The sequence below is a fragment of the Gnatocerus cornutus genome, unplaced genomic scaffold (assembly GCF_029298725.1).
Source record: "Gnatocerus cornutus isolate USDA-ARS CGAHR unplaced genomic scaffold, icGnaCorn1.1 ctg00000036.1, whole genome shotgun sequence".
Taxonomy (NCBI): Eukaryota; Metazoa; Arthropoda; class Insecta; order Coleoptera; family Tenebrionidae; genus Gnatocerus; species Gnatocerus cornutus.
The window spans coordinates 1,892,915-1,912,488 of NW_028275385.1; positions in this window are offsets into that span (position 1 = coordinate 1,892,915).

Below are 19,574 nucleotides of genomic sequence, written 5' to 3' on the forward strand. Positions count from 1 at the left end.
TCAAGCCATAAAACAACGAAAATCGTCGAGAAATCGTCGTTTTGCATCGAAAAATGCGGTTTTCTGTAAGAATTTTGATGATTTCGTGCAGAATTCTGCTGTTTTCTTGCAATTCAGCCGTTGAATCTTGGTAAAAAGTGATGATTTAGTAGATTTCGTGCTCTTCTTTGCGAATTCAAGATAGAAAACAACGAAAATCAGCGAAAAATCGTCGTTTTGCATCGAAATATGCGGTTTTCTGTAAGAATTTTGATGACTTTGTGCAGAATTCTGCTGTTTTCTTGCAATTCAGCTGTTGAATCTTGGTAAAAAGTCATGATTTTGTAGATTTCGTGCTCTTCTTTTCGAATTCAAGATAGAAAACAACGAAAATCAGCGAGAAATCGTCGTTTTGCATCGAAATATGCGGTTTTCTGTAAGAATTTTGATGATTTCGTGCAGAATTCTGCTGTTTTCTTGCAATTCAGCCGTTGAATTTTGGTAAAAAGTGATGATTTTGTAGATTTCGTGCTCTTCTTTGCGAATTCAAGATAGAAAACAACGAAAATCAGCGAGAAATCGTCGTTTTGCATCGAAATATGCGGTTTTCTCTAAGAATTTTGATGATTTCGTGCAGAATTCTACTGTTTTCTTGCAATTCAGCCGTTGAATCTTGGTAAAAAGTAATGATTTTGTAGATTTCGAGCTCTTCTTTGCGAATTCAAGATAGAAAACAACGAAAATCAGCGAGAAATCGTCGTTTTGCATCGAAATATGCGGTTTTCTTTAAGAATTTTGATGATTTCGTGCAGAATTCTGCTGTTTTCTTGCAATTCAGCCGTTGAATCTTGGTAAAAAGTGATGATTTTGTAGATTTCGTGCTCTTCTTTGCGAATTCATGCCAGAAAACAACGAAAATCGGCGAGAAATCGTCTTTTTGCATCGAAATATGCGGCTTTCTGTAAGAATTTTGATGATTTTGTGCAGAATTCTGCTGTTTTCCTGCAATTCAGCCGTTGAATCTTGGTAAAAAGTCATGATTTTGTAGATTTCGTGCTCTTCTTTGCGAATTCAAGCCAGAAAACAACGAAAATCGTCGAGAAATCGTCGTTTTGCATCGAAATATACGGTTTTCTGTAAGAATTTTGATGATTTCGTGCAGAATTCTGCTGTTTTCTTGCAATTCAGCTGCTGAATCTTGGTAAAAAGTCATGATTTTGTAGATTTCGTGCTCTTCTTTGCGAATTCATGCCAGAAAACAACGAAAATCGGCGAGAAATCGTCGTTTTGCATCGAAATATGCGGCTTTCTGTAAGAATTTTGATGATTTTGTGCAGAATTCTGCTGTTTTCTTGCAATTCAGCCGTTGAATCTTGGTAAAAAGTCATGATTTTGTGGATTTCGAGCTCTTCTTTGCGAATTCAAGCCAGAAAACAACGAAAATCGTGGAGAAATCGTCGTTTTGCATCGAAATATGCGGTTTTCTTTAAGAATTTTGTAGATTTCGTGCAGAATTCTGCTGTTTTCTTGCAATTCAGCCGTTGAATCTTGGTAAAAAGTCATGATTTTGTAGATTTTGTGCTCTTCTTTGCGAATTCAAGCCAGAAAACCATGAAAATCGGCGAGAAATCGTCGTTTTGCATCGAAAAATGCGGTTTTCTGTAAGAATTTTGATGATTTCGTGCAGAATTCTGCTGTTTTCTTGCAATTCAGCCGTTGAATCTTGGTAAAAAGTGATGATTTAGTAGATTTCGTGCTCTTCTTTGCGAATTCAAGATAGAAAACAACGAAAATCAGCGAAAAATCGTCGTTTTGCATCGAAATATGCGGTTTTCTCTAAGAATTTTGATGATTTCGTGCAGAATTCTGCTGTTTTCTTGCAATTCAGCCGTTGAATCTTAGTAAAAAGTCATGATTTTGTAGATTTCGTGCTCTTCTTTGCGAATTCAAGCCAGAAAACAACGAAAATCGTGGAGCAATCGTCGTTTTGCATCGAAATATGCGGTTTTCTGTAAGAATTTTGATGATTTCGTGCAGAATTCTGCTGTTTTCTTGCAATTCAGCCGTTGAATCTTGGTAAAAAGTCATGATTTTGTAGATTTCGTGCTTTTCTTTGCGAATTCAAGCCAGAAAACCATGAAAATCGGCGAGAAATCGTCGTTTTGCATCGAAATATACGGTTTTCTGTAAGAATTTTGATGATTTCGTGCAGAATTCTGCTGTTTTCTTGCAATTCAGCTGCTGAATCTTGGTAAAAAGTCATGATTTTGTAGATTTCGTCCTCTTCTTTGCGAATTCATGCCAGAAAACAACGAAAATCGGCGAGAAATCGTCGTTTTGCATCGAAATATGCGGCTTTCTGTAAGAATTTTGATGATTTTGTGCAGAATTCTGCTGTTTTCTTGCAACTCAGCCGTTGAATCTTGGTAAAAAGTCATGATTTTGTAGATTTCGTGCTCTTCTTTTCGAATTCAAGATAGAAAACAACGAAAATCAGCGAGAAATCGTCGTTTTGCATCGAAATATGCGGTTTTCTGTAAGAATTTTGATGATTTCGTGCAGAATTCTGCTGTTTTCTTGCAATTCAGCCGTTGAATTTTGGTAAAAAGTCATGATTTTGTAGATTTCGTGCTCTTCTTTTCGAATTCAAGATAGAAAACAACGAAAATCAGCGAGAAATCGTCGTTTTGCATCGAAATATGCGGTTTTCTGTAAGAATTTTGATGATTTCGTGCAGAATTCTGCTGTTTTCTCGCAATTCAGCCGTTGAATTTTGGTAAAAAGTGATGATTTTGTAGATTTCGTGCTCTTCTTTGCAAATTCAAGATAGAAAACAACGAAAATCAGCGAGAAATCGTCGTTTTGCATCGAAATATGCGGTTTTCTCTAAGAATTTTGATGATTTCGTGCAGAATTCTACTGTTTTCTTGCAATTCAGCCGTTGAATCTTGGTAAAAAGTAATGATTTTGTAGATTTCGTGCTCTTCTTTGCGAATTCAAGATAGAAAACAACGAAAATCAGCGAGAAATCGTCGTTTTGCATCGAAATATGCGGTTTTCTTTAAGAATTTTGATGATTTCGTGCAGAATTCTGCTGTTTTCTTGCAATTCAGCCGTTGAATCTTGGTAAAAAGTGATGATTTTGTAGATTTCGTGCTCTTCTTTGCGAATTCATGCCAGAAAACAACGAAAATCGGCGAGAAATCGTCTTTTTGCATCGAAATATGCGGCTTTCTGTAAGAATTTTGATGATTTTGTGCAGAATTCTGCTGTTTTCTTGCAATTCAGCTGCTGAATCTTAGTAAAAAGTCATGATTTTGTAGATTTCGTGCTCTTCTTTGCGAATTCATGCCAGAAAACAACGAAAATCGGCGAGAAATCGTCGTTTTGCATCGAAATATGCGGCTTTCTGTAAGAATTTTGATGATTTTGTGCAGAATTCTGCTGTTTTCTTGCAATTCAGCCGTTGAATCTTGGTAAAAAGTCATGATTTTGTGGATTTCGAGCACTTCTTTGCGAATTCAAGCCAGAAAACAACGAAAATCGTGGAGAAATCGTCGTTTTGCATCGAAATATGCGGTTTTCTTTAAGAATTTTGTAGATTTCGTGCAGAATTCTGCTGTTTTCTTGCAATTCAGCCGTTGAATCTTGGTAAAAAGTCATGATTTTGTAGATTTTGTGCTCTTCTTTGCGAATTCAAGCCAGAAAACCATGAAAATCGGCGAGAAATCGTCGTTTTGCATCGAAAAATGCGGTTTTCTGTAAGAATTTTGATGATTTCGTGCAGAATTCTGCTGTTTTCTTGCAATTCAGCCGTTGAATCTTGGTAAAAAGTGATGATTTAGTAGATTTCGTGCTCTTCTTTGCGAATTCAAGATAGAAAACAACGAAAATCAGCGAGAAATCGTCGTTTTGCATCGAAATATGCGGTTTTCTTTAAGAATTTTGATGATTTCGTGCAGAATTCTGCTGTTTTCTTGCAATTTAGCCGTTGAATCTTGGTAAAAAGTGATGATTTTGTAGATTTCGAGCTCTTCTTTGCGAATTCATGCCAGAAAACAACGAAAATCGGCGCGAAATCGTCTTTTTGCATCGAAACATGCGGCTTTCTGTAAGAATTTTGATGATTTTGTGCAGAATTCTGCTGTTTTCCTGCAATTCAGCCGTTGAATCTTGGTAAAAAGTCATGATTTTGTAGATTTCGTGCTCTTCTTTGCGAATTCAAGCCAGAAAACAACGAAAATCGGCGAGAAATCGTCGTTTTGCATCGAAATATGCGGTTTTCTCTAAGAATTTTGATGATTTCGTGCAGAATTCTGCTGTTTTCTTGCAATTCAGCCGTTGAATCTTGGTAAAAAATCATGATTTTGTAGATTTCGTGCTCTTCTTTGCGAATTCATGCCAGAAAACAACGAAAATCGGCGAGAAATCGTCGTTTTGCATCGAAATATGCGGCTTTCTGTAAGAATTTTGATGATTTTGTGCGGAATTCTGCTGTTTTCTTGCAATTCAGCCGTTGAATCTTGGTAAAAAGTCATGATTTTGTAGATTTCGAGCTCTTCTTTGCGAATTCAAGCCAGAAAACAACGAAAATCGTGGAGAAATCGTCGTTTTGCATCGAAATATGCGGTTTTCTTTAAGAATTTTGATGATTTCGTGCAGAATTCTGCTGTTTTCTTGCAATTCAGCCGTTGAATCTTGGTAAAAAGTGATGATTTAGTAGATTTCGTGCTCGTCTTTGCGAATTCAAGATAGAAAACAACGAAAATTAGCGAAAAATCGTCGTTTTGCATCGAAATATGCGGTTTTCTCTAAGAATTTTGATGATTTCGTGCAGAATTCTGCTGTTTTCTTGCAATTCAGCCGTTGAATCTTAGTAAAAAGTCATGATTTTGTAGATTTCGTGCTCTTCTTTGCGAATTCAAGCCAGAAAACAACGAAAATCGTGGAGCAATCGTCGTTTTGCATCGAAATATGCGGTTTTCTGTAAGAATTTTGATGATTTCGTGCAGAATTCTGCTGTTTTCTTGCAATTCAGCCGTTGAATCTTGGTAAAAAGTCATGATTTTGTAGATTTCGTGCTCTTCTTTGCGAATTCAAGCCAGAAAACCATGAAAATCGGCGAGAAATCGTCGTTTTGCATCGAAATATGCGGTTTTCTCTAAGAATTTTGATGATTTCGTGCAGAATTCTGCTGTTTTCTTGCAATTCAGCCGTTGAATCTTGGTAAAAAGTCATGATTTTGTAGATTTCGTGCTCTTCTTTGCGAATTCAAGCCAGAAAACAACGAAAATCGGCGAGAAATCGTCGTTTTGCATCGAAATATGCGGTTTTCTTTAAGAATTTTGATGATTTCGTGCAGAATTCTGCTGTTTTCTTGCAATTCAGCCGTTGAATCTTAGTAAAAAGTCATGATTTTGTAGATTTCGTGCTCTTCTTTGCGAATTCAAGCCAGAAAACAACGAAAATCGGCGAGAAATCGTCGTTTTGCATCGAAATATGCGGTTTTCTCTAAGAAATTTGATGATTTCGTGCAGAATTCTGCTGTTTTCTTGCAATTCAGCCGTTGAATCTTGGTAAAAAGTGATGATTTAGTAGATTTCGTGCTCTTCTTTGCGAATTCAAGATAGAAAACAACGAAAATCAGCGAGAAATCGTCGTTTTGCATCGAAATATGCGGTTTTCTTTAAGAATTTTGATGATTTCGTGCAGAATTCTGCTGTTTTCTTGCAATTCAGCCGTTGAATCTTGGTAAAAAGTGATGATTTTGTAGATTTCGTGCTCTTCTTTGCGAATTCATGCCAGAAAACAACGAAAATCGGCGAGAAATCGTCTTTTTGCATCGAAATATGCGGCTTTCTGTAAGAATTTTGATGATTTTGTGCAGAATTCTGCTGTTTTCCTGCAATTCAGCCGTTGAATCTTGGTAAAAAGTCATGATTTTGTAGATTTCGTGCTCTTCTTTGCGAATTCAAGCCAGAAAACAACGAAAATCGTCGAGAAATCGTCGTTTTGCATCGAAAAATGCGGTTTTCTGTAAGAATTTTGATGATTTCGTGCAGAATTCTGCTGTTTTCTTGCAATTCAGCCGTTGAATCTTGGTAAAAAGTCATGATTTTGTAGATTTCGTGCTCTTCTTTGCGAATTCAAGATAGAAAACAACGAAAATCAGCGAGAAATCGTCGTTTTGCATCGAAATATGCGGTTTTCTCTAAGAATTTTGATGATTTCGTGCAGAATTCTGCTGTTTTCTTGCAATTCAGCTGCTGAATCTTGGTAAAAAGTCATGATTTTGTAGATTTTGTGCTCTTCTTTGCGAATTCATGCCAGAAAACAACGAAAATCGGCGAGAAATCGTCGTTTTGCATCGAAATATGCGGCTTTCTGTAAGAATTTTGATGATTTTGTGCAGAATTCTGCTGTTTTCTTGCAATTCAGCCGTTGAATCTTGGTAAAAAGTCATGATTTTGTAGATTTTGTGCTCTTCTTTGCGAATTCAAGCCAGAAAACCATGAAAATCGGCGAGAAATCGTCGTTTTGCATCGAAAAATGCGGTTTTCTGTAAGAATTTTGATGATTTCGTGCAGAATTCTGCTGTTTTCTTGCAATTCAGCCGTTGAATCTTGGTAAAAAGTCATGATTTTGTAGATTTCGTGCTCTTCTTTGCGAATTCAAGATAGAAAACAACGAAAATCAGCGAGAAATCGTCGTTTTGCATCGAAATATGCGGTTTTCTCTAAGAATTTTGATGATTTCGTGCAGAATTCTGCTGTTTTCTTGCAATTCAGCCGTTGAATCTTGGTAAAAAGTGATGATTTTGTGCTCTTCTTTGCGAATTCAAGCCAGAAAACAACGAAAATCGGCGAGAAATCGTCGTTTTGCATCGAAATATGCGGTTTTCTCTAAGAATTTTGACGATTTCGTGCAGAATTCTGCTGTTTTCTTGCAATTCAGCCGTTGAATCTTGGTAAAAAGTAATGATTTTGTAGATTTCGTGCTCTTCTTTGCGAATTCAAAATAGAAAACAACGAAAATCAGCGAGAAATCGTCGTTTTGCATCGAAATATGCGGTTTTCTCTAAGAATTTTGATGATTTCGTGCAGAATTCTGCTGTTTTCTTGCAATTCAGCCGTTGAATCTTAGTAAAAAGTCATGATTTTGTAGATTTCGTGCTCTTCTTTGCGAATTCAAGCCAGAAAACAACGAAAATCGTGGAGCAATCGTCGTTTTGCATCGAAATATGCGGTTTTCTGTAAGAATTTTGATGACTTCGTGCAGAATTCTGCTGTTTTCTTGCAATTCAGCCGTTGAATCTTGGTAAAAAGTCATGATTTTGTAGATTTCGTGCTCTTCTTTGCGAATTCAAGCCAAAAAACAACGAAAATCGGCGAGAAATCGTCGTTTTGCATCGAAATATGCGGTTTTCTCTAAGAATTTTGATGATTTCGTGCAGAATTCTGCTGTTTTCTTGCAATTCAGCCGTTGAATCTTAGTAAAAAGTCATGATTTTGTAGATTTCGTGCTCTTCTTTGCGAATTCAAGCCAGAAAACAACGAAAATCGGCGAGAAATCGTCGTTTTGCATCGAAATATGCGGTTTTCTCTAAGAATTTTGATGATTTCGTGCAGAATTCTGCTGTTTTCTTGCAATTCAGCCGTTGAATCTTGGTAAAAAGTGATGATTTAGTAGATTTCGTGCTCTTCTTTGCGAATTCAAGATAGAAAACAACGAAAATCAGCGAGAAATCGTCGTTTTGCATCGAAATATGCGGTTTTCTTTAAAAATTTTGATGATTTCGTGCAGAATTCTGCTGCTTTCTTGCAATTCAGCCGTTGAATCTTGGTAAAAAGTGATGATTTTGTAGATTTCGTGCTCTTCTTTGCGAATTCATGCCAGAAAACAACGAAAATCGGCGAGAAATCGTCTTTTTGCATCGAAATATGCGGCTTTCTGTAAGAATTTTGTTGATTTCGTGCAGAATTCTGCTGTTTTCTTGAATTCAGCTGTTGAATCTTGGTAAAAAGTCATGATTTTGTAGATTTCGTGCTCTTCTTTGCGAATTCAAGATAGAAAACAACGAAAATCAGCGAGAAATCGTCGTTTTGCATCGAAATATGCGGTTTTCTCTAAGAATTTTGATGATTTCGTGCAGAATTCTGCTGTTTTCTTGCAATTCAGCCGTTGAATCTTGGTAAAAAGTGATGATTTTGTGCTCTTCTTTGCGAATTCAAGCCAGAAAACAAGGAAAATCGGCGAGAAATCGTCGTTTTGCATCGAAATATGCGGTTTTCTCTAAGAATTTTGACGATTTCGTGCAGAATTCTGCTGTTTTCTTGCAATTCAGCCGTTGAATCTTGGTAAAAAGTAATGATTTTGTAGATTTCGTGCTCTTCTTTGCGAATTCAAATAAGAAAACAACGAAAATCAGCGAGAAATCGTCGTTTTGCATCGAAATATGCGGTTTTCTCTAAGAATTTTGATGATTTCGTGCAGAATTCTGCTGTTTTCTTGCAATTCAGCCGTTGAATCTTAGTAAAAAGTCATGATTTTGTAGATTTCGTGCTCTTCTTTGCGAATTCAAGCCAGAAAACAACGAAAATCGTGGAGCAATCGTCGTTTTGCATCGAAATATGCGGTTTTCTGTAAGAATTTTGATGACTTCGTGCAGAATTCTGCTGTTTTCTTGCAATTCAGCCGTTGAATCTTGGTAAAAAGTCATGATTTTGTAGATTTCGTGCTCTTCTTTGCGAATTCAATATAGAAAACAACGAAAATCAGCGAGAAATCGTCGTTTTGCATCGAAATATGCGGTTTTCTCTAAGAATTTTGATGATTTCGTGCAGAATTCTGCTGTTTTCTTGCAATTCAGCCGTTGAATCTTGGTAAAAAGTCATGATTTTGTGCTCTTCTTTGCGAATTCAAGCCAGAAAACAACGAAAATCGGCGAGAAATCGTCGTTTTGCATCGAAATATGCGGTTTTCTCTAAGAATTTTGACGATTTCGTGCAGAATTCTGCTGTTTTCTTGCAATTCAGCCGTTGAATCTTGGTAAAAAGTAATGATTTTGTAGATTTCGTGCTCTTCTTTGCGAATTCAAAATAGAAAACAACGAAAATCAGCGAGAAATCGTCGTTTTGCATCGAAATATGCGGTTTTCTCTAAGAATTTTGATGATTTCGTGCAGAATTCTGCTGTTTTCTTGCAATTCAGCCGTTGAATCTTGGTAAAAAATCATGATTTTGTAGATTTCGTGCTCTTCTTTGCGAATTCATGCCAGAAAACAACGAAAATCGGCGAGAAATCGTCGTTTTGCATCGAAATATGCGGCTTTCTGTAAGAATTTTGATGATTTTGTGCGGAATTCTGCTGTTTTCTTGCAATTCAGCCGTTGAATCTTGGTAAAAAGTCATGATTTTGTAGATTTCGAGCTCTTCTTTGCGAATTCAAGCCAGAAAACAACGAAAATCGTGGAGAAATCGTCGTTTTGCATCGAAATATGCGGTTTTCTGTAAGAATTTTGAAGATTTCGTGCAGAATTCTGCTGTTTTCTTGCAATTCAGCCGTTAAATCTTGGTAAAAAGTCATGATTTTGTGGATTTTGTGCTCTTCTTTGCGAATTCAAGCCAGAAAACCATGAAAATCGGCGAGAAATGGTCGTTTTGCATCGAAAAATGCGGTTTTCTGTAAGAATTTTGATGATTTCGTGCAGAATTCTGCTGTTTTCTTGCAATTCAGCCGTTGAATCTTGGTAAAAAGTGATGATTTAGTAGATTTCGTGCTCTTCTTTGCGAATTCAAGATAGAAAACAACGAAAATCAGCGAAAAATCGTCGTTTTGCATCGAAATATGCGGTTTTCTCTAAGAATTTTGATGATTTCGTGCAGAATTCTGCTGTTTTCTTGCAATTCAGCCGTTGAATCTTAGTAAAAAGTCATGATTTTGTAGATTTCGTGCTCTTCTTTGCGAATTCAAGCCAGAAAACAACGAAAATCGTGGAGCAATCGTCGTTTTGCATCGAAATATGCGGTTTTCTGTAAGAATTTTGATGACTTCGTGCAGAATTCTGCTGTTTTCTTGCAATTCAGCCGTTGAATCTTGGTAAAAAGTCATGATTTTGTAGATTTCGTGCTCTTCTTTGCGAATTCAATATAGAAAACAACGAAAATCAGCGAGAAATCGTCGTTTTGCATCGAAATATGCGGTTTTCTCTAAGAATTTTGATGATTTCGTGCAGAATTCTGCTGTTTTCTTGCAATTCAGCCGTTGAATCTTGGTAAAAAGTCATGATTTTGTGCTCTTCTTTGCGAATTCAAGCCAGAAAACAACGAAAATCGGCGAGAAATCGTCGTTTTGCATCGAAATATGCGGTTTTCTCTAAGAATTTTGATGATTTCGTGCAGAATTCTGCTGTTTTCTTGCAATTCAGCCGTTGAATCTTAGTAAAAAGTCATGATTTTGTAGATTTCGTGCTCTTCTTTGCGAATTCAAGCCAGAAAACAACGAAAATCGTGGAGCAATCGTCGTTTTGCATCGAAATATGCGGTTTTCTGTAAGAATTTTGATGACTTCGTGCAGAATTCTGCTGTTTTCTTGCAATTCAGCCGTTGAATCTTGGTAAAAAGTCATGATTTTGTAGATTTCGTGCTCTTCTTTGCGAATTCAAGCCAGAAAACAACGAAAATCGGCGAGAAATCGTCGTTTTGCATCGAAATATGCGGTTTTCTCTAAGAATTTTGATGATTTCGTGCAGAATTCTGCTGTTTTCTTGCAATTCAGCCGTTGAATCTTAGTAAAAGTCATGATTTTGTAGATTTCGTGCTCTTCTTTGCGAATTCAAGCCAGAAAACAACGAAAATCGTGGAGCAATCGTCGTTTTGCATCGAAATATGCGGTTTTCTGTAAGAATTTTGATGACTTCGTGCAGAATTCTGCTGTTTTCTTGCAATTTAGCTGTTGAATCTTGGTAAAAAGTCATGATTTTGTAGATTTCGTGCTCTTCTTTGCGAATTCAAGATAGAAAACAACGAAAATCAGCGAGAAATCGTCGTTTTGCATCGAAATATGCGGTTTTCTCTAAGAATTTTGATGATTTCGTGCAGAATTCTGCTGTTTTCTTGCAATTCAGCCGTTGAATCTTGGTAAAAAGTGATGATTTTGTGCTCTTCTTTGCGAATTCAAGCCAGAAAACAACGAAAATCGGCGAGAAATCGTCGTTTTGCATCGAAATATGCGGTTTTCTCTAAGAATTTTGATGATTTCGTGCAGAATTCTGCTGTTTTCTTGCAATTCAGCCGTTGAATCTTAGTAAAAAGTCATGATTTTGTAGATTTCGTGCTCTTCTTTGCGAATTCAAGCCAGAAAACAACGAAAATTGTGGAGCAATCGTCGTTTTGCATCGAAATATGCGGTTTTCTGTAAGAATTTTGATGACTTCGTGCAGAATTCTGCTGTTTTCTTGCAATTCAGCTGTTGAATCTTGGTAAAAAGTCATGATTTTGTAGATTTCGTGCTCTTCTTTGCGAATTCAAGATAGAAAACAACGAAAATCAGCGAGAAATCGTCGTTTTGCATCGAAATATGCGGTTTTCTCTAAGAATTTTGATGATTTCGTGCAGAATTCTGCTGTTTTCTTGCAATTCAGCCGTTGAATCTTGGTAAAAAGTGATGATTTTGTGCTCTTCTTTGCGAATTCAAGCCAGAAAACAACGAAAATCGGCGAGAAATCGTCGTTTTGCATCGAAATATGCGGTTTTCTCTAAGAATTTTGACGATTTCGTGCAGAATTCTGCTGTTATCTTGCAATTCAGCCGTTGAATCTTGGTAAAAAGTAATGATTTTGTAGATTTCGTGCTCTTCTTTGCGAATTCAAAATAGGAAACAACAAAAATCAGCGAGAAATCGTCGTTTTGCATCGAAATATGCGGTTTTCTCTAAGAATTTTGATGATTTCGTGCAGAATTCTGCTGTTTTCTTGCAATTCAGCCGTTGAATCTTGGTAAAAAATCATGATTTTGTAGATTTCGTGCTCTTCTTTGCGAATTCATGCCAGAAAACAACGAAAATCGGCGAGAAATCGTCGTTTTGCATCGAAATATGCGGCTTTCTGTAAGAATTTTGATGATTTTGTGCGGAATTCTGCTGTTTTCTTGCAATTCAGCCGTTGAATCTTGGTAAAAAGTCATGATTTTGTAGATTTCGAGCTTTTCTTTGCGAATTCAAGCCAGAAAACAACGAAAATCGTGGAGAAATCGTCGTTTTGCATCGAAATATGCGGTTTTCTGTAAGAATTTTGATGACTTCGTGCAGAATTCTGCTGTTTTCTTGCAATTCAGCCGTTGAATCTTGGTAAAAAGTCATGATTTTGTAGATTTCGTGCTCTTCTTTGCGAATTCAAGCCAGAAAACAACGAAAATCGGCGAGAAATCGTCGTTTTGCATCGAAATATGCGGTTTTCTCTAAGAATTTTGATGATTTCGTGCAGAATTCTGCTGTTTTCTTGCAATTCAGCCGTTGAATCTTAGTAAAAAGTCATGATTTTGTAGATTTCGTGCTCTTCTTTGCGAATTCAAGCCAGAAAACAACGAAAATCGTGGAGCAATCGTCGTTTTGCATCGAAATATGCGGTTTTCTGTAAGAATTTTGATGACTTCGTGCAGAATTCTGCTGTTTTCTTGCAATTCAGCTGTTGAATCTTGGTAAAAAGTCATGATTTTGTAGATTTCGTGCTCTTCTTTGCGAATTCAAGATAGAAAACAACGAAAATCAGCGAGAAATCGTCGTTTTGCATCGAAATATGCGGTTTTCTCTAAGAATTTTGATGATTTCGTGCAGAATTCTGCTGTTTTCTTGCAATTCAGCCGTTGAATCTTGGTAAAAAGTGATGATTTTGTGCTCTTCTTTGCGAATTCAAGCCAGAAAACAACGAAAATCGGCGAGAAATCGTCGTTTTGCATCGAAATATGCGGTTTTCTCTAAGAATTTTGATGATTTCGTGCAGAATTCTGCTGTTTTCTTGCAATTCAGCCGTTGAATCTTAGTAAAAAGTCATGATTTTGTAGATTTCGTGCTCTTCTTTGCGAATTCAAGCCAGAAAACAACGAAAATTGTGGAGCAATCGTCGTTTTGCATCGAAATATGCGGTTTTCTGTAAGAATTTTGATGACTTCGTGCAGAATTCTGCTGTTTTCTTGCAATTCAGCCGTTGAATCTTGGTAAAAAGTCATGATTTTGTAGATTTCGTGCTCTTCTTTGCGAATTCAAGATAGAAAACAACGAAAATCAGCGAGAAATCGTCGTTTTGCATCGAAATATGCGGTTTTCTCTAAGAATTTTGATGATTTCGTGCAGAATTCTGCTGTTTTCTTGCAATTCAGCCGTTGAATCTTGGTAAAAAGTGATGATTTTGTGCTCTTCTTTGCGAATTCAAGCCAGAAAACAACGAAAATCGGCGAGAAATCGTCGTTTTGCATCGAAATATGCGGTTTTCTCTAAGAATTTTGACGATTTCGTGCAGAATTCTGCTGTTTTCTTGCAATTCAGCCGTTGAATCTTGGTAAAAAGTAATGATTTTGTAGATTTCGTGCTCTTCTTTGCGAATTCAAAATAGGAAACAACAAAAATCAGCGAGAAATCGTCGTTTTGCATCGAAATATGCGGTTTTCTCTAAGAATTTTGATGATTTCGTGCAGAATTCTGCTGTTTTCTTGCAATTCAGCCGTTGAATCTTGGTAAAAAATCATGATTTTGTAGATTTCGTGCTCTTCTTTGCGAATTCATGCCAGAAAACAACGAAAATCGGCGAGAAATCGTCGTTTTGCATCGAAATATGCGGCTTTCTGTAAGAATTTTGATGATTTTGTGCGGAATTCTGCTGTTTTCTTGCAATTCAGCCGTTGAATCTTGGTAAAAAGTCATGATTTTGTAGATTTCGAGCTTTTCTTTGCGAATTCAAGCCAGAAAACAACGAAAATCGTGGAGAAATCGTCGTTTTGCATCGAAATATGCGGTTTTCTGTAAGAATTTTGATGACTTCGTGCAGAATTCTGCTGTTTTCTTGCAATTCAGCCGTTGAATCTTGGTAAAAAGTCATGATTTTGTAGATTTCGTGCTCTTCTTTGCGAATTCAAGCCAGAAAACAACGAAAATCGGCGAGAAATCGTCGTTTTGCATCGAAATATGCGGTTTTCTGTAAGAATTTTGATGATTTCGTGCAGAATTCTGCTGTTTTCTTGCAATTCAGCCGTTGAATCTTGAATCTTGGTAAAAAGTCATGATTTTGTAGATTTCGTGCTTTTCTTTGCGAATTCATGCCAGAAAACAACAAAAATCGGCGAGAAATCGTCGTTTTGCATCGAAATATGCGGTTTTCTGTAAGAATTTTGATGATTTCGTGCAGAATTCTGCTGTTTTCTTGCAATTCAGCCGTTGAATCTTGGTAAAAAGTCATGATTTTGTAGATTTCGTGCTCTTCTTTGCGAATTCAAGCCAGAAAACAACGAAAATCGGCGAGAAATCGTCGTTTTGCATCGAAATATGCGGTTTTCTCTAAGAATTTTGATGATTTCGTGCAGAATTCTGCTGTTTTCTTGCAATTCAGCCGTTGAATCTTGGTAAAAAGTCATGATTTTGTAGATTTCGTGCTCTTCTTTGCGAATTCATGCCAGAAAACAACGAAAATCGGCGAAAAATCGTCGTTTTGCATCGAAATATGCGGTTTTCTGTAAGAATTTTGATGATTTCGTGCAGAATTCTGCTGTTTTCTTGCAATTCAGCTGTTGAATCTTGGTAAAAAAACATGATTTTGTAGATTTCGTGCTCTTCTTTGCGAATTAAAGCCAGAAAACAACGAAAATCGGCGAGAAATCGTCGTTTTGCATCGAAATATGCGGTTTTCTGTTAGAATTTTGATGATTTCGTGCAGAATTCTGCTGTTTTCTTGCAATTCAGCCGTTGAATCTTGGTAAAAAGTCATTATTTTGTAGATTTCGTGCTCTTCTTTGCGAATTCATGCCAGAAAACAACGAAAATCGGCGAGAAATCGTCGTTTTGCATCGAAATATGCGGCTTTCTGTAAGAATTTTGATGATTTTGTGCGGAATTCTGCTGTTTTCTTGCAATTCAGCCGTTGAATCTTGGTAAAAAGTCATGATTTTGTAGATTTTGAGCTTTTCTTTGCGAATTCAAGCCAGAAAACAACGAAAATCGTGGAGAAATCGTCGTTTTGCATCGAAATATGCGGTTTTCTGTAAGAATTTTGAAGATTTCGTGCAGAATTCTGCTGTTTTCTTGCAATTCAGCCGTTGAATCTTGGTAAAAAGTCATGATTTTGTAGATTTCGTGCTCTTCTTTGCGAATTCAAGCCAGAAAACAACAAAAATCGGCGAGAAATCGTCGTTTTGCATCGAAATATGCGGTTTTCTGTAAGAATTTTGATGATTTCGTGCAGAATTCTGCTGTTTTCTTGCAATTCAGCCGTTGAATCTTGAATCTTGGTAAAAAGTCATGATTTTGTAGATTTCGTGCTCTTCTTTGCGAATTCATGCCAGAAAACAACAAAAATCGGCGAGAAATCGTCGTTTTGCATCGAAATATGCGGTTTTCTGTAAGAATTTTGATGATTTCGTGCAGAATTCTGCTGTTTTCTTGCAATTCAGCCGTTGAATCTTGGTAAAAAGTCATGATTTTGTAGATTTCGTGCTCTACTTTGCGAATTCAAGCCAGAAAACAACGAAAATCGGCGAGAAATCGTCGTTTTGCATCGAAATATGCGGTTTTCTCTAAGAATTTTGATGATTTCGTGCAGAATTCTGCTGTTTTCTTGCAATTCAGCCGTTGAATCTTGGTAAAAAGTCATGATTTTGTAGATTTCGTGCTCTTCTTTGCGAATTCATGCCAGAAAACAACGAAAATCGGCGAAAAATCGTCGTTTTGCATCGAAATATGCGGTTTTCTGTAAGAATTTTGATGATTTCGTGCAGAATTCTGCTGTTTTCTTGCAATTCAGCCGTTGAATCTTGGTAAAAAAACATGATTTTGTAGATTTCGTGCTCTTCTTTGCGAATTCAAGCCAGAAAACAACGAAAATCGGCGAGAAATCGTCGTTTTGCATCGAAATATGCGGTTTTCTGTTAGAATTTTGATGATTTCGTGCAGAATTCTGCTGTTTTCTTGCAATTCAGCCGTTGAATCTTGGTAAAAAGTCATGATTTTGTTGATTTCGTGCTCTTCTTTGCGAATTCAAGATAGAAAACAACGAAAATCAGCGAGAAATCGTCGTTTTGCATCGAAATATGCGGTTTTCTCTAAGAATTTTGATGATTTCGTGCAGAATTCTGCTGTTTTCTTGCAATTCAGCCGTTGAATCTTGGTAAAAAGTGATGATTTTGTAGATTTCGTGCTCTTCTTTGCGAATTCAAGCCAGAAAACAACGAAAATCGGCGAGAAATCGTCGTTTTGCATCGAAATATGCGGTTTTCTGTAAGAATTTTGATGATTTCGTGCAGAATTCTGCTGTTTTCTTGCAATTCAGCCGTTGAATCTTGGTAAAAAGTGATGATTTTGTAGATTTCGTGCTCTCCTTTGCGAATTCAAGCCAGAAAACAACCAAAATCGGCGAGAAATCGTCGTTTTGCATCGAAATATGCGGTTTTCTGTGAGAATTTTGATGATTTCGTGCAGAATTCTGCTGTTTTCTTGCAATTCAGCCGTTGAATCTTGGTAAAAAGTCATGATTTTGTAGATTTCGTGCTCTTCTTTGCGAATTCAAGCCAGAAAACAACGAGAATCGGCGAGAAATCGTCGTTTTGCATCGAAATATGCGGTTTTCTGTAAGAATTTTGATGATTTCGTGCAGAATTCTGCTGTTTTCTTGCAATTCAGCCGTTGAATTTTGGTAAAAAGTCATGATTTTGTAGATTTCGTGCTCTTCTTTGCGAATTCAAGCCAGAAAACAACGAAAATCGGCGAGAAATCGTCGTTTTGCATCGAAATATACGGTTTTCTCTAAGAATGTTGACGATTTCGTGCAGAATTCTGCTGTTTTCTTGCAATTCAGCCGTTGAATCTTGGAAAAAAGTCATGATTTTGTAGATTTCGTGCTCTTCTTTGCGAATTCAAGCCAGAAAACAACGAAAATCGGCGAGAAATCGTCGTTTTGCATCGAAATATGCGGTTTTCTGTAAGAATTTTGATGATTTCGTGCAGAATTCTGCTGTTTTCTTGCAATTCAGCCGTTGAATCTTGGTAAAAAGTGATGACTTTGTAGATTTCGTGCTCTTTTTTGCGAATTCAAGCCAGAAAACAACGAAAATCGGCGAGAAATCGTCGTTTTGCATCGAAATATGCGGTTTTCTGTAAGAATTTTGATGATTTCGTGCAGAATTCTGCTGTTTTCTTGCAATTCAGCCGTTGAATCTTGGTAAAATGTGATGATTTTGTAGATTTCGTGCTCTTCTTTGCGAATTCAAGATAGAAAACAACGAAAATCAGCGAGAAAACGTCGTTTTGCATCGAAATATGCGGTTTTCTCTAAGAATTTTGATGATTTCGTGCAGAATTCTACTGTTTTCTTGCAATTCAGCCGTTGAATCTTGGTAAAAAGTAATGATTTTGTAGATTTCGTGCTCTTCTTTGCGAATTCAAGATAGAAAACAACGAAAATCAGCGAGAAATCGTCGTTTTGCATCGAAATATGCGGCTTTCTTTAAGAATTTTGATGATTTCGTGCAGAATTCTGCTGTTTTCTTGCAATTCAGCCGTTGAATCTTGGAAAAAAGTGATGATTTTGTAGATTTCGTGCTCTTCTTTGCGAATTCATGCCAGAAAACAACGAAAATCGGCGAGAAATCGTCTTTTTGCATCGAAATATGCGGCTTTCTGTAAGAATTTTGATGATTTTGTGCAGAATTCTGCTGTTTTCTTGCAATTCAGCCGTTGAATCTTGGTAAAAAGTCATGATTTTGTAGATTTCGTGCTCTTCTTTGCAAATTCAAGCCAGAAAACAACGAAAATCGTCGAGAAATCGTCGTTTTGCATCGAAATATACGGTTTTCTGTAAGAATTTTGATGATTTCGTGCAGAATTCTGCTGTTTTCTTGCAATTCAGCTGCTGAATCTTGGTAAAAAGTCATGATTTTGTAGATTTCGTGCTCTTCTTTGCGAATTCATGCCAGAAAACAACGAAAATCGGCGAGAAATCGTCGTTTTGCATCGAAATATGCGGCTTTCTGTAAGAATTTTGATGATTTTGTGCAGAATTCTGCTGTTTTCTTGCAATTCAGCCGTTGAATCTTGGTAAAAAGTCATGATTTTGTGGATTTCGAGCTCTTCTTTGCGAATTCAAGCCAGAAAACAACGAAAATCGTGGAGAAATCGTCGTTTTGCATCGAAATATGCGGCTTTCTGTAAGAATTTTGATGATTTCGTGCAGAATTCTGCTGTTTTCTTGCAATTCAGCTGTTGAATCTTGGTAAAAAAACATGATTTTGTAGATTTCGTGCTCTTCTTTGCGAATTCAAGCCAGAAAACAACGAAAATCGGCGAGAAATCGTCGTTTTGCATCGAAATATGCGGTTTTCTGTTAGAATTTTGATGATTTCGTGCAGAATTCTGCTGTTTTCTTGCAATTCAGCCGTTGAATCTTGGTAAAAAGTCATGATTTTGTAGATTTCGTGCTCTTCTTTGCGAATTCATGCCAGAAAACAACGAAAATCGGCGAGAAATCGTCGTTTTGCATCGAAATATGCGGCTTTCTGTAAGAATTTTGATGATTTTGTGCGGAATTCTGCTGTTTTCTTGCAATTCAGCCGTTGAATCTTGGTAAAAAGTCATGATTTTGTAGATTTCGAGCTTTTCTTTGCGAATTCAAGCCAGAAAACAACGAAAATCGTGGAGAAATCGTCGTTTTGCATCGAAATATGCGGTTTTCTGTAAGAATTTTGAAGATTTCGTGCAGAATTCTGCTGTTTTCTTGCAATTCAGCCGTTGAATCTTGGTAAAAAGTCATGATTTTGTAGATTTCGTGCTCTTCTTTGCGAATTCAAGCCAGAAAACAACAAAAATCGGCGAGAAATCGTCGTTTTGCATCGAAATATGCGGTTTTCTGTAAGAATTTTGATGATTTCGTGCAGAATTCTGCTGTTTTCTTGCAATTCAGCCGTTGAATCTTGAATCTTGGTAAAAAGTCATGATTTTGTAGATTTCGTGCTCTTCTTTGCGAATTCATGCCAGAAAACAACAAAAATCGGCGAGAAATCGTCGTTTTGCATCGAAATATGCGGTTTTCTGTAAGAATTTTGATGATTTCGTGCAGAATTCTGCTGTTTTCTTGCAATTCAGCCGTTGAATCTTGGTAAAAAGTCATGATTTTGTAGATTTCGTGCTCTTCTTTGCGAATTCAAGCCAGAAAACAACGAAAATCGGCGAGAAATCGTCGTTTTGCATCGAATTATGCGGTTTTCTGTTAGAATTTTGATGATTTCGTGCAGAATTCTGCTGTTTTCTTGCAATTCAGCCGTTGAATCTTGGTAAAAAGTCATGATTTTGTAGATTTCGTGCTCTTCTTTGCGAATTCAAGATAGAAAACAACGAAAATCAGC